Genomic DNA, 17281 nt, shown 5'->3' with positions numbered 1-17281 from the left:
TAACCTATAGCAATGTCTGTGTTGGTGCCTGGGAGGGATGGAGCGCATAAAAGTATCCTCGGGAGAATTGTCCTCCTCTGAGGCATGTTGTTCTGCAGGGTTTGGGTGCTGAGTGAGACCTAGAGGAAAAAGAAAAAGGACAAAGAGTTAGGATGGTCTGAGAAGCTGGACATTAGCAGGTGACAGTCTTGAGACTGCAGCTTGAAGTTGTGAAGCTTGCTGAATATTTGCTGAGGTGAATGAAGGGTTACAAGTAATATGCATACATCCTACTCAGACAAGTCATCAGCCTCTCCTTCTCTGCTGCTCATAGCTCTGCCCGAGTCACTAAGCTCCAGGGCTTCTTGCTCCACGTGGGTGAGGGCTTTAATATTGGGGAGTCTTCCTCTGCTCTTGATCCTCTTCCTGGCATTATGGGCTGTTTTGTCCTGCTGAAAGAAAGGTTGAGAACTCGTGAGCGGCCGTTGACTAGGTAAGTGGAGATGTGTAGAGCTCGTGCATATGCTGAAAGCTGGAGAAGCAATAAGATGGAAAGAGGATGGGGAGGTGATGAATGTAAAACCAAGCGTGTAGAATGTGAGGTGAGGAAGGAGGCTGTGAAAGTGGGAGGATGTGAGAAGAGAATGGTGTTAGTGTGTGTGTGTCACCTTTAGGGAGGTAACATAAGTGACATCATACCATGATGTAGAAGTAGATAGCATCACAGAAGCAGATATGACCAATGGTGTGTGAGGACCACCAGCATTACTCATTGACACAATGAAGGGAAGAAATTATGTCATCACCATTATCTACGTTATCAATACTCAAGAGTAGCTCAGGAGGATATGGAGAGGTGGGATAGGAGCCGGAGACAGTTGGCTATCTGGTGCAGAATGGAGGAGAGGAGAAATTTCAAGTAGATTGATTGGGAGAAGGAATTACAGAGATATGGAGGAGGAAATCAATTCCATTTTAGGCTTACCTGATGATCTCATACACCTCTACTTCAGTAAGAATGATTCTCTAAACAAAAGCTCTCACATATGAAAAGAGGTTCTTAGAACTGAATTTGATTTCATTGGGTGAAAGAAAATTGTTGAGGGAAATAATCCAGGTTTTAAAATGTAGAAGGGAATGGAAAATAGTAATGCTAGCAGATCATTTAACTTGCCCGGTGAGTGCAGAACTAGAGGATACCGGTATAAAATTAACAAACCTGACGTTAGATCCTGAGATTAGAAGGATTGTTTCCCCACAGAGTGATCTCATTCTGGCTTTGAAAGTTCGCACTGATGATAATCTTCTGTATTCTGTTTTTAAGCCATTTTTGATCCAGCACCATTCTCTGGCTATTAATTTCTAATGCAGAGCCTTGATAAAAGCTTTTAAAAATCCATGTATTATTTTAACTCATGCATCAGATCAATAATATCTTTGAAAAGCTCCAGCAGCTCTAGTTAAATGTGACAGGCAGAACTTTCCAATACCCAGTGCGAGCAGTGGCAGTAGGCCTCAGGAAGTCCCTTCTGGCTTCACTTTCCTGAATCCACGATGAACCGTGACCTTGAACGAGCCGTGTCTTTTTCATTTCATTATTATTTTCCTGCCCCTTTACTCGTTGGAACAGTGTCTGCACTGAAAGTGATGTTTACCATAGCCTCCTCAGCATGTGTATTCTTTCCAGATCCATCATCCTTTATTCTCCCTTGATTTCAGTCCACTCTTTTTGCATTTCCTTAATAGTTTGAATGCTTGCCCACTGCTCATTGTACCCTCTCTGCAAGGGCATTGGTACCAGTATGGTTGAGATGAGGCCTGTCCCATGTGAACAATTCCCCACTGCGCGAGAAAACATCCCAGTGTCCCAGGAACCTGAAACCTTCTCTGCTTCTTCTACACCATCCCCCAAGTCATGGGTTGATTTACCTTATCTGTTCCTCTGTAACTGGGCCAGTTTGTGGCAATGGGAATAATCCTGAGTTGACTATCCTTGAGGCTTTGCACTTTAATCTGAGCCTAGAAATTACTGCTTGCAATTAGTGACACCATACACATCGGTGAGTTCACCTGTATTGCTAATACTACACTACAAACAACAGTGAGTTCACTGTATTGCTAATACTACACCATACACATCAGTGAGTTCACTGTATTGCTAATACGACACTACACACATCAGTGAGTTCACTGTATTGCTAATACTACACCACAAACATCAGTGAGTTCACTGTATTGCTAATACTACACGACAAACATCAGTGAGTTCACCGTATTGCTAATACTACACTACACACATCAGTGAGTTCACCTGTATAGCTTATACTACACTACAAACATCAGTGAGTTCACTTGTATTGCTAATACTACAACATACACATCTGTGAGTTCACCGGTATTGCTAATACTACACTACAAACATCAGTGAGTTCACTGTATTGCTAATACTACACTGTACACATCAGTGAGTTCACCTGTATCGCTAATACTACACTACACACATCAGTGAGTTCACCTGTATTGCTAATACCACACTACAAACATCAGTGAGTTCACTTGTATTGCTAATACTACAACATACACATCTGTGAGTTCAGCTGTATTGCTAATACTACACTACAAACATCAGTGAGTTCACTGTATCGCTAATACTACATTACACACATCAGTGAGTTCACCTGTATTGCTAATACTACACTACAAACATCAGTGAGTTCACTGTATCGCTAATACTACACTACACACATCAGTGAGTTCACTGTATCGCTAATACTACATTACACACATCAGTGAGTTCACCTGTATTGCTAATACTACACCATACACATCAGTGGGTTCACCTGTATTGCGAATACTACACTACACACTTCAATGAGTTCACCTGTATTGCTAATACTACACCATACACATCAGTGGGTTCACCTGTATTGCTAATACTACACCACACACATCAGTGAGTTCACTGTATCGCTAATACTACACTACACATATCAGTGAGTTCACTGTATCACGAATACTACACTACACACATCTGTGAGTTCACTGTATCGCTAATACTACACTACAAACATCGGTGAGTTCACTGTATCGCTAATACTACACTACACACATCTGTGAGTTCACTGTATCGCTAATACTACTCCATACACATCAGTGAGTTCACCTGTATTGCGAATATTACATCATACACATCAGTGAGTTCACCTGTATTGCTAATACTACACTACAAACATCAGTGAGTTCACTGTATCGCTAATACTACACCATACACATCAGTGAGTTCACCTGTATTGCTAATACCACACTACAAACATCAGTGAGTTCACTGTATTGCTAATACGACACCATACACATCCGTGAGTTCACCTGTATTGCTAATACTACACTACACACATCAGTGAGTTCACTGTATCGCTCATACTACACCATACACATCTGTGAGTTCACTGTATCGCTAATACTTCACCATACACATCAGTGAGTTCACCTGTATTGCTAATACTTCACCATACACATCCGTGAGTTCACCTGTATTGCTAATACGACACCATACACATCTGTGAGTTCACTGTATCGCTAATACTTCACCATACACATCAGTGAGTTCACCTGTATTGCTAATACTTCACCATACACATCCGTGAGTTCACCTGTAATGCTAATACTACACTACACACATCAGTGAGTTCACTGTATCGCTCATACTACACCATACATATCAGTGAGTTCACCTGTATTGCGAATATTACATTATACACATCAGTGAGTTCACCTGTATTGCAAACACTACACTACAAACATCAGTGAGTTCACCTGTATTGCTAATACTACACCATACACATCAGTGAGTTCACTGTATCGCTAATACTACACCATACACATCAGTGAGTTCACTGTATTGATAATACTACACTACACACATCAGTGAGTTCACTGTATCGCTCATACTACACCATACACGTCTGTGAGTTCACTGTATCGCTAATACTTCACCATACACATCCGTGAGTTCACCTGTATTGCTAATACTACACTACACACATCAGTGAGTTCACTGTATCGCTCATACTACACCATACACATCAGTGAGTTCACCTGTATTGCAAACACTACACTACAAACATCAGTGAGTTCACCTGTATTGCTAATACTACACCATACACATCAGTGAGTTCACTGTATCGCTAATACTACACCATACACATCAGTGAGTTCACTGTATTGATAATACCACACTACACACATCAATGAGTTCACCTGTATGGCTAATACTACACCATACACATCAGTGAGTTCACCTGTATTGCTAATACTACACTACAAACATCAGTGAGTTCACCTGTATTGCTAATACTACACCATACACAGCAGTGAGTTCACCTGTATTGCTAATACTACACTACAAACATCAGCGAGTTCACTTGTATTGTTAATACTACACCATACACATCAGTGAGATCACCTGTATTGCTAATACGACACTACAAACATCAGTGAGTTCACCTGCATTGCTAATACTACACCATACACATCAGTGAGTTCACTGTATTTCTAATACTACACTACACACATCAGTGAGTTCACCTGTATGGCTAATACTACACTACAAACATTAATGAGTTCACCTGTATTGCTAATACTACACCATAACAATCAGTGAGTTCACCTGTATTGCTAATACTACACTACAAACACCAGTGAGTTCACCTGTATTGCTAACACTACACCATACACATCAGTGAGTTCACCTGTATTGCTAATACTACACTACAAACATCAGTGAGTTCACCTGTATTGCGAATACTACACCATACACATCAGTGAGTTCACTGTATCGCTAATACTACACTACACACATCAGTGAGTTCACTGTATCGCTAATACTACACCAAACACATCAGTGAGTTCACTGTATTGCTAATACTACACTACAAACATCAGTGAGTTCACTGTATTTTTAATACTACACTACACACATCAGTGAGTTCACTGTATCGCTAATACTACACCATACACATCAGTGAGTTCACTGTATCGCTAATACTACACTACAAACATCAGTGAGTTCACTGTATTGCTAATACTACGCCATACACATCTGTGAGTTCACTGTATCGCTAATACTTCACCAGACACATCAGTGAGTTCACCTTTATCGCTAATACGACACCATACTCATCCGTGAGTTCACCTGTATTGCTAATACTACACCATACACATCAGTGAGTTCAACTGTATTGCTAATACTACACCACACACATCAGTGAGTTCACCTGTATTGCGAATATTACATTATACACATCAGTGAGTTCACCTGTATTGCTAACACGACACTACAAACATCAGTGAGTTCACCTGATTGCTAATACAACACCATACACATCAGTGAGTTCACTGTATCGCGAATACTACACCATACACATCAGTGAGTTCACCTGTATTGCTAATACGACACGACAAACATGAGTGAGTTCACTGCATCGCTAATACTACACTACACACATCAGTGAGTTCACCTGTATTGCTAATACTACACGACAACATCAGTGAGTTAACCTGTATTGCTAATATTACACTACACACATCAGTGAGTTCACTGTATTGCTAATATTACAGCGTACACATCAGTTAGTTCACTGTATTGATAATACTACACTACACACATCAGTGAGTTCACCTGTATTGCTAATACTACACGACAACATCAGTGAGTTCACCTGTATTGCTAATACTACACGACAAACATCAGTGAGTTCACCTGTATTGCTGATACTACACGACACACATCAGTGAGTTCACCTGTATGCCTAATACTACACCATAAACATCAGTGAGTTCACCTGTATTGCTAATACTGCACTACAAACATCAGTGAGTTCACCTGTATTGCTAATACTACACCATACACATCAGTGAGTTCACCTGTATTGCTAATACTACACTACACACATCAGTGAGTTCACCTGTATGCCTAATACTACACCATACACATCAGTGAGTTCACCTGTATTGCTAATACTGCACTACAAACATCAGTGAGTTCACCTGTATTGCTAATACTGCACTACAAACATCAGTGAGTTCACCTGTATTGCTAATACTACACCATACACATCAGTGAGTTCACTGTATTGCGAATACTACACCATACACATCAGTGAGTTCACCTGTATTGCTAATACTACACGACAACATCAGTGAGTTCACCTGTATTGCTAATACTACACGACAAACATCAGTGAGTTCACCTGTATTGCTGATACTACACGACACACATCAGTGAGTTCACCTGTATGCCTAATACTACACCATAAACATCAGTGAGTTCACCTGTATGCCTAATACTACACCATAAACATCAGTGAGTTCACCTGTATTGCTAATACTGCACTACAAACATCAGTGAGTTCACCTGTATTGCTAATACTACACCATACACATCAGTGAGTTCACCTGTATTGCTAATACTACACTACACACATCAGTGAGTTCACCTGTATGCCTAATACTACACCATACACATCAGTGAGTTCACCTGTATTGCTAATACTGCACTACAAACATCAGTGAGTTCACCTGTATTGCTAATACTACACCATACACATCAGTGAGTTCACTGTATTGCGAATACTACACCATACACATCAGTGAGTTCACCTGTATTGCTAATACGACACGACAAACATCAGTGAGTTCACCTGTATTGCTAATACTACACCATACACATCAGTGAGTTCACTGTATTGCGAATACTACACTGCACACATCAGTGAGTTCACCTGTATTGCTAATACTACACTACAAACATCAGTGAGTTCACCTGTATTGCTAATACTGCACTGTACACATCAGTGAGTTCACTGTATCGCTAATACTACACCATACACATCAGTGAGTTCACCTGTATCGCTAATACTACACTACAAACATCAGTGAGTTTACCTGTATTGCTAATACTACACTGTACACATCAGTGAGTTCACCTGTATTGTGAATATTACATCATACACATCAGTGAATTCACTGTATTGCTAATACCACACTACACACATCAGTGAGTTCACTGTATTGCTAATACGACACCATACACATCAGTGAGTTCACCTGTATTGCTAATACGACACCATACACATCAGTGAGTTCACCTGTATTGCTAATACGACACCATACACATCAGTGAGTTCACCTGTATTGCTAATACTACAACCATACACATCAGTGAGTTCACTGTATTGCTAATACTACACTACACACATCAGTGAGTTCATCTGTATGCCTAATACTACACCATACACATCAGTGCGTTCACCTGTATTGCTAATACCACACTGCAAACATCAGTGAGTTCACCTGTATTGCTAATACTACACCGGACACATCAGTGAGTTCACCTGTATTGCTAATACTACACTACAAACATCAGTGAGTTCACCTGTATTGCTAATACTACAACATACACATCAGTGAGTTCACCTGTATTGCTAATACTACACTACAAACATCAGTGAGTTCACCTGTATTACTAATACTACACCATACACATCAGTGAGTTTACCTGTATTGCTAATACTACACCATACACATCAGTGAGTTCACCTGTATTGCTAATACTACACTGCAAACACCAGTGAGTTCACCTGTATTGCTAATACTACACCATACACATCAGTGAATTCACTGTATTGCGAATACTACACCATACACATCAGAGAGTTCACCTGTATTGCGAATACTACACGACAAACATCAATGAGTTCACCTGTATTGTTAATACTACACCATACACATCAGTGAGTTCACCTGTATTGCTAATACTACACTACAAACATCAGTGAGTTCACCTGTATTGCTAATACTACACCATACACATCAGTGAGTTCACTGTATTGCGAATACTACACTGCACACATCAGTGAGTTCACCTGTATTGCTAATACTACACTACAAACATCAGTGAGTTCACCTGTATTGCTAATACTGAACTGTACACATCAGTGAGTTCACTGTATCGCTAATACTACACCATACACATCAGTGAGTTCACCTGTATTGCTAATACTACACCATACACATCAGTGAGTTCACCTGTATTGCTAATACTACACCATACACATCAGTGAGTTCACCTGTATTGCTAATACTACACTACACACATCAGTGAGTTCACCTGTATTGCTAATACGACACTACAAACATCAGTGAGTTCACTGTATTGCTAATACTACACTGCAAACATCAGTGCGTTCACTGTATTGCTAATACTACACTACACACATCAGTGAGTTCACTGTATTGCTAATACTACGCTACACACATCAGTGAGTTCACTGTATTGCTAATACTACACGACAAACATCAGTGAGTTCACTGTATTGCTAATACTACACTGCAAACATCAGTGCGTTCACTGTATTGCTAATACTACACTACACACATCAGTGAGTTCACTGTATTGCTAATACTACACTGTACACATCAGTGAGTTCACTGTATTGCTAATACGACACTACAAAGATCGGTGAGTTCACTGTATCGCTAATACGACACGACAAACATCAGTGAGTTCACTGTATTGCTAATACTACACTGCAAACATCAGTGCGTTCACTGTATTGCTAATACTACACTACAAACATCAATGAGTTCACCTGTATTGCGAATATTACATCATACACAACAGTGAGTTCACCTGTATTGCGAATATTACACCATACACATCAGTGAGTTCACCTGTATTGCGAATTTTACATCAGACACATCAGTGAGTTCAGCTGTATTGCTAATACTACACTACAAACATCAGTGAGTTCACCTGTATTGCTAATACTACACCATGCACATCAGTGAGTTCACCTGTATTGCTAATACTACACGACACACATCAGTGAGTTCACTGTATTGCTAATACGACACCATACACATCAGTGAGTTCACCTGTATTGCTAATACTACACTACAAACATCAGTGAGTTCACCTGTATTGCTAACACTACACCATACACATCTGTGAGTTCACTGTATTGTGAATATTACATCATACACATCAGTGAGTTCACCTGTATTGCTAATACTACACTACAAACATCAGTGAGTTCACCTGTATTGCTAATACTACACTGTACACATCAGTGAGTTCACCTGCATTGCTAATACTACACTACACACATCAGTGAGTTCACCTGTATTGCCAATACGACACTACACACATCAGTGAGTTCACCTGTATTGATAATACTACACTGCACACATCAATGAGTTCACCTGTATTGCCAATACTACACTGCACACATCAGTGAGTTCACCTGTATTGATAATACTACACGACACACATCAATGAGTTCACCTGTATTGCTAATACTACACTACACACATCAGTGAATTCACCTGTATTACGAATACTACACGACACACATCAGTGAGTTCACTCTATTGATAATACTACACCATACACATCAGTGAGTTCACTGCATTGCTAATACTACACTACAAACATCAGTGAGTTCACTGTATTGCTAATACTACACCACAAACAACAGTGAGTTCACTGTATCGCTAATACTACACCACAAACAACAGTGAGTTCACTGTATCGCTAATACTACACTACAAACATCAGTGAGTTCACTGTATTGCTAATACTACACGATACACATCAGTGAGTTCACCTGTATTGCGAATATTACATCATACACATCAATGAGTTCACCTGTATTGCTAATACGACACTGTACACATCAGTGAGTTCACCTGTGTTGCGAATACTACACGACACACATCAGTGAGTTCACTATATTGATAATACTACACCATACACATCAGTGAGTTCACTATATTGCGAATATTACATCATACACATCAGTGAGTTCACTGTATTGCGAATATTACACCATACGCATCAGTGAGTTCACCTGTATTGCTAATAATACACTACACACATCAGTGAGTTCACCTGTATTGCTGATACTACACCATACAAATCAGTGAGTTCACTGTATCGCTAATACTGCACTACAAACAACAGTGAGTTCACTGTATTGCTAATACGACACCATACACATCAGTGAGTTCACCTGTATTGCGAATATTACATCATACACATCAATGAGTTCACCTGTATTGCTAATACGACACTGTACACATCAGTGAGTTCACCTGTATCGCTAATACTACATCACACACATCAGTGAGTTCACCTGTGTTGCGAATATTGCACCGTACACATCAGTGAGTTCACCTGTATCGCTAATACTACACGACACACATCAGTGAGTTCACTATATTGATAATACTACACCATACACATCAGTGAGTTCACCTGTATTGCTAATACTACACCATACACATCAGTGAGTTCACCTGTATTGCTAATACTACACTACACACATCAGTGAGTTCACCTGTATTGCTAATACTGCACTACACACATCAGTGAGTTCACCTGTATTGCTTATACCACACCATACGCATCAGTGAGTTCACCTGTATTGCTAATACTGCACTACACACATCAGTGAGTTCACCTGTATTGCGAATATTACATCATGCACATCAGTGAGTTCACCTGAATTGCAAATATTACATCATACACATCAGAGAGTTCACCTGTATTGCGAATATTACACCATACGCATCAGTGAGTTCACTGTATTGCTAATACTACACTACAAACATCAGTGAGTTCACTGTATTGCTAATGCTACACCATACACATCAGTGAGTTCACCTGTATTGCTAATACTACACTACAAACATCAGTGAGTTCACCTGTATTGCTAATACTACACCATACAAATCTGTGAGTTCACTGTATCGCTAATACTACACCATACACATCAGTGAGTTCACCTGTATTGCGAATATTACATCATACACATCAGTGAGTTCACCTGTATTGCTAATACTACACTACAAACATCAGTGAGTTCACTGTATTGCTAATACTACACCATACAAATCAGTGAGTTCACCTGTATTGCGAATATTACATCATACATATCAGAGAGTTCACTTGTATTGCTAATACTACACTACAAACATCAGTGAGTTCACTGTATTGCAAATACTAAACCATACAAATCAGTGAGTTCACCTGTATTGCGAATATTACATCATACACATCAGAGAGTTCACCTGTATTGCTAATACTACACTACAAACATCAGTGAGTTCACTTTATTGATAATACCACACCATACACTTCAGTGAGTTCACCTGTATTGCGAATATTACATCATACACATCAGAGAGTTCACCTGTATTGCTAATACTACACTACAAACATCAGTGAGTTCACTGTATTGCTAGTACTACATCATACACATCAGTGAGTTCACCTGTATCGCTAATACTACACTACAAACATCAGTGAGTTCACCTGTATTGCTAATACTACACTGTACACATCAGTGAGTTCACCTGTATCGCTAATACTACACCATACACATCAGTGAGTTCACCCGTATTGCTAATACTACACTGTACACATCAGTGAGTTCACCTGTATTGCGAATATTAGATCATACACATCAGTGAGTTCACCCGTATTGCTAATACTACACTGTACACATCAATGAGTTCACCTGTATTGCTAATACTACACTACAAACATCAGTGAGTTCACCTGTATTGCTAATACTGCACTGTACACATCAGTGAGTTCACTGTATCGCTAATACTACACCATACACATCAGTGAGTTCACTGTATTGATAATACTACACTACACACATCAGTGAGTTCACTGTATCGCTCATACTACACCATACACGTCTGTGAGTTCACTGTATCGCTAATACTTCACCATACACATCCGTGAGTTCACCTGTATTGCTAATACTACACTACACACATCAGTGAGTTCACTGTATCGCTCATACTACACCATACACATCAGTGAGTTCACCTGTATTGCGAATATTACATTATACACATCAGTGAGTTCACCTGTATTGCAAACACTACACTACAAACATCAGTGAGTTCACCTGTATTGCTAATACTACACCATACACATCAGTGAGTTCACTGTATCGCTAATACTACACCATACACATCAGTGAGTTCACTGTATTGATAATACCACACTACACACATCAATGAGTTCACCTGTATGGCTAATACTACACCATACACATCAGTGAGTTCACCTGTATTGCTAATACTACACGACAAACATCAGTGAGTTCACCTGTATTGCTAATACTACACCATACACATCAGTGAGTTCACCTGTATTGCTAATACTACACTACAAACATCAGCGAGTTCACTTGTATTGTTAATACTACACCATACACATCAGTGAGATCACCTGTATTGCTAATACGACACTACAAACATCAGTGAGTTCACCTGCATTGCTAATACTACACCATACACATCAGTGAGTTCACTGTATTTCTAATACTACACTACACACATCAGTGAGTTCACCTGTATGGCTAATACTACACTACAAACATTAGTGAGTTCACCTGTATTGCTAATACTACACCATAACAATCAGTGAGTTCACCTGTATTGCTAATACGACACTACAAACACCAGTGAGTTCACCTGTATTGCTAACACTACACCATACACATCAGTGAGTTCACCTGTATTGCTAATACTACACTACAAACATCAGTGAGTTCACCTGTATTGCGAATACTACACCATACACATCAGTGAGTTCACTGTATCGCTAATACTACACTACACACATCAGTGAGTTCACTGTATCGCTAATACTACACCAAACACATCAGTGAGTTCACTGTATTGCTAATACTACACTACAAACATCAGTGAGTTCACTGTATTTTTAATACTACACTACACACATCAGTGAGTTCACTGTATCGCTAATACTACACCATACACATCAGTGAGTTCACTGTATCGCTAATACTACACTACAAACATCAGTGAGTTCACTGTATTGCTAATACTACGCCATACACATCTGTGAGTTCACTGTATCGCTAATACTTCACCATACACATCAGTGAGTTCACCTTTATCGCTAATAAGACACCATACTCATCCGTGAGTTCACCTGTATTGCTAATACTACACCATACACATCAGTGAGTTCACCTGTATTGCTAATACTACACCACACACATCAGTGAGTTCACCTGTATTGCGAATATTACATTATACACATCAGTGAGTTCACCTGTATTGCTAACACGACACTACAAACATCAGTGAGTTCACCTGATTGCTAATACAACACCATACACATCAGTGAGTTCACTGTATCGCGAATACTACACCATACACATCAGTGAGTTCACCTGTATTGCTAATACTACACGACAAACATGAGTGAGTTCACTGCATCGCTAATACTACACTACACACATCAGTGAGTTCACCTGTATTGCTAATACAACACGACAACATCAGTGAGTTAACCTGTATTGCTAATATTACACTACACACATCAGTGAGTTCACTGTATTGCCAATATTACAGCGTAAACATCAGTTAGTTCACTGTATTGATAATACTACACTACACACATCAGTGAGTTCACCTGTATTGCTAATACTACACTACACACATCAGTGAGTTCACCTGTGTTGCTAATACTACACGACAAACATCAGTGAGTTCACCTGTATTGCTAATACTACACGACACACATCAGTGAGTTCACCTGTATGCCTAATACTACACCATAAACATCAGTGAGTTCACCTGTATTGCCAATACTGCACTACAAACATCAGTGAGTTCACCTGTATTGCTAATACTACACCATACACATCAGTGAGTTCACCTGTATTGCTAATACTACACTACACACATCAGTGAGTTCACCTGTATGCCTAATACTACACCATACACATCAGTGAGTTCACCTGTATTGCTAATACTACACCATACACATCAGTGAGTTCACCTGTATTGCTAATACGACACCATACACATCAGTGAGTTCACTGTATTGCGAATACTACACCATACACATCAGTGAGTTCACCTGTATTGCTAATACTACACGACAAACATCAGTGAGTTCACCTGTATTGCTAATACTACACCATACACATCAGTGAGTTCACTGTATTGCGAATACTACACTGCACACATCAGTGAGTTCACCTGTATTGCTAATACTACACTACAAACATCAGTGAGTTCACCTGTATTGCTAATACTGCACTGTACACATCAGTGAGTTCACTGTATCGCTAATACTACACCATACACATCAGTGAGTTCACCTGTATTGCGAATATTACATCATACACATCAGTGAGTTCACCTGTATCGCTAATACCACACTACAAACATCAGTGAGTTTACCTGTATTGCTAATACTACACTGTACACATCAGTGAGTTCACTGTATTGTGAATATTACATCATACACATCAGTGAATTCACTGTATTGCTAATACCACACTACACACATCAGTGAGTTCACTGTATTGCTAATACGACACCATACACATCAGTGAGTTCACCTGTATTGCTAATACGACACCATACACATCAGTGAGTTCACCTGTATTGCTAATACGACACCATACACATCAGTGAGTTCACCTGTATTGCTAATACTACACCATACACATCAGTGAGTTCACTGTATTGCTAATACTACACCATACACATCAGTGAGTTCACCTGTATTGCTAATGCTACACTACACACATCAGTGAGTTCACCTGTATGCCTAATACTACACCATACACATCAGTGCGTTCACCTGTATTGCTAATACCACACTGCAAACATCAGTGAGTTCACCTGTATTGCTAATACTACACCGGACACATCAGTGAGTTCACCTGTATTGCTAATACTACACTACAAACATCAGTGAGTTCACCTGTATTGCTAATACTACACCATACACATCAGTGAGTTCACCTGTATTGCTAATACTACACTACAAACATCAGTGAGTTCACCTGTATTACTAATACTACACCATACACATCAGTGAGTTTACCTGTATTGCTAATACTACACCATACACATCAGTGAGTTCACCTGTATTGCTAATACTACACTGCAAACACCAGTGAGTTCACCTGTATTGCTAATACTACACCATACACATCAGTGAATTCACTGTATTGCGAATACTACACCATACACATCAGAGAGTTCACCTGTATTGCGAATACTACACGACAAACATCAGTGAGTTCACCTGTATTGTTAATACTACACCATACACATCAGTGAGTTCACCTGTATTGCTAATACTACACTACAAACATCAGTGAGTTCACCTGTATTGCTAATACTACACCATACACATCAGTGAGTTCACTGTATTGCGAATACTACACTGCACACATCAGTGAGTTCACCTGTATTGCTAATACTGAACTGTACACATCAGTGAGTTCACTGTATCGCTAATACTACACCATACACATCAGTGAGTTCACCTGTATTGCTAATACTACACCATACACATCAGTGAGTTCACCTGTATTGCTAATACTACACCATACACATCAGTGAGTTCACCTGTATTGCTAATACTACACTACACACATCAGTGAGTTCACCTGTATTGCTAATACGACACTACAAACATCAGTGAGTTCACTGTATTGCTAATACTACACTGCAAACATCAGTGCGTTCACTGTATTGCTAATACTACACTACACACATCAGTGAGTTCACTGTATTGCTAATACTACGCTACACACATCAGTGAGTTCACTGTATTGCTAATACTACACGACAAACATCAGTGAGTTCACTGTATTGCTAATACTACACTGCAAACATCAGTGCGTTCACTGTATTGCTAATACTACACTACACACATCAGTGAGTTCACTGTATTGCTAATACTACACTGTACACATCAGTGAGTTCACTGTATTGCTAATACGACACTACAAAGATCGGTGAGTTCACTGTATCGCTAATACGACACGACAAACATCAGTGAGTTCACTGTATTGCTAATACTACACTGCAAACATCAGTGCGTTCACTGTATTGCTAATACTACACTACAAACATCAGTGAGTTCACCTGTATTGCGAATATTACATCATACACAACAGTGAGTTCACCTGTATTGCGAATATTACACCATACACATCAGTGAGTTCACCTGTATTGCGAATTTTACATCAGACACATCAGTGAGTTCAGCTGTATTGCTAATACTACACTACAAACATCAGTGAGTTCACCTGTATTGCTAATACTACACCATGCACATCAGTGAGTTCACCTGTATTGCTAATACTACACGACACACATCAGTGAGTTCACTGTATTGCTAATACGACACCATACACATCAGTGAGTTCACCTGTATTGCTAATACTACACTACAAACATCAGTGAGTTCACCTGTATTGCTAACACTACACCATACACATCTGTGAGTTCACTGTATTGTGAATATTACATCATACACATCAGTGAGTTCACCTGTATTGCTAATACTACACTACAAACATCAGTGAGTTCACCTGTATTGCTAATACTACACTGTACACATCAGTGAGTTCACCTGCATTGCTAATACTACACTACACACATCAGTGAGTTCACCTGTATTGCCAATACGACACTACACACATCAGTGAGTTCACCTGTATTGATAATACTACACTGCACACATCAATGAGTTCACCTGTATTGCCAATACTACACTGCACACATCAGTGAGTTCACCTGTATTGATAATACTACACGACACACATCAATGAGTTCACCTGTATTGCTAATACTACACTACACACATCAGTGAATTCACCTGTATTACGAATACTACACGACACACATCAGTGAGTTCACTCTATTGATAATACTACACCATACACATCAGTGAGTTCACTGCATTGCTAATACTACACTACAAACATCAGTGAGTTCACTGTATTGCTAATACTACACCACAAACAACAGTGAGTTCACTGTATCGCTAATACTACACCACAAACAACAGTGAGTTCACTGTATCGCTAATACTACACTACAAACATCAGTGAGTTCACTGTATTGCTAATACTACACCATACACATCAGTGAGTTCACCTGTATTGCGAATATTACATCATACACATCAATGAGTTCACCTGTATTGCTAATACGACACTGTACACATCAGTGAGTTCACCTGTGTTGCGAATACTACACGACACACATCAGTGAGTTCACTATATTGATAATACTACACCATACACATCAGTGAGTTCACTATATTGCGAATATTACATCATACACATCAGTGAGTTCACTGTATTGCGAATATTACACCATACGCATCAGTGAGTTCACCTGTATTGCTAATAATACACTACACACATCAGTGAGT

This window comes from Heptranchias perlo, chromosome 22, assembly GCF_035084215.1.
Source record: "Heptranchias perlo isolate sHepPer1 chromosome 22, sHepPer1.hap1, whole genome shotgun sequence".
Classification (NCBI taxonomy): domain Eukaryota; kingdom Metazoa; phylum Chordata; class Chondrichthyes; order Hexanchiformes; family Hexanchidae; genus Heptranchias; species Heptranchias perlo.
The sequence above is the reverse complement of the archived record's forward strand: the minus strand, read 5'-3'. Positions refer to the sequence as shown.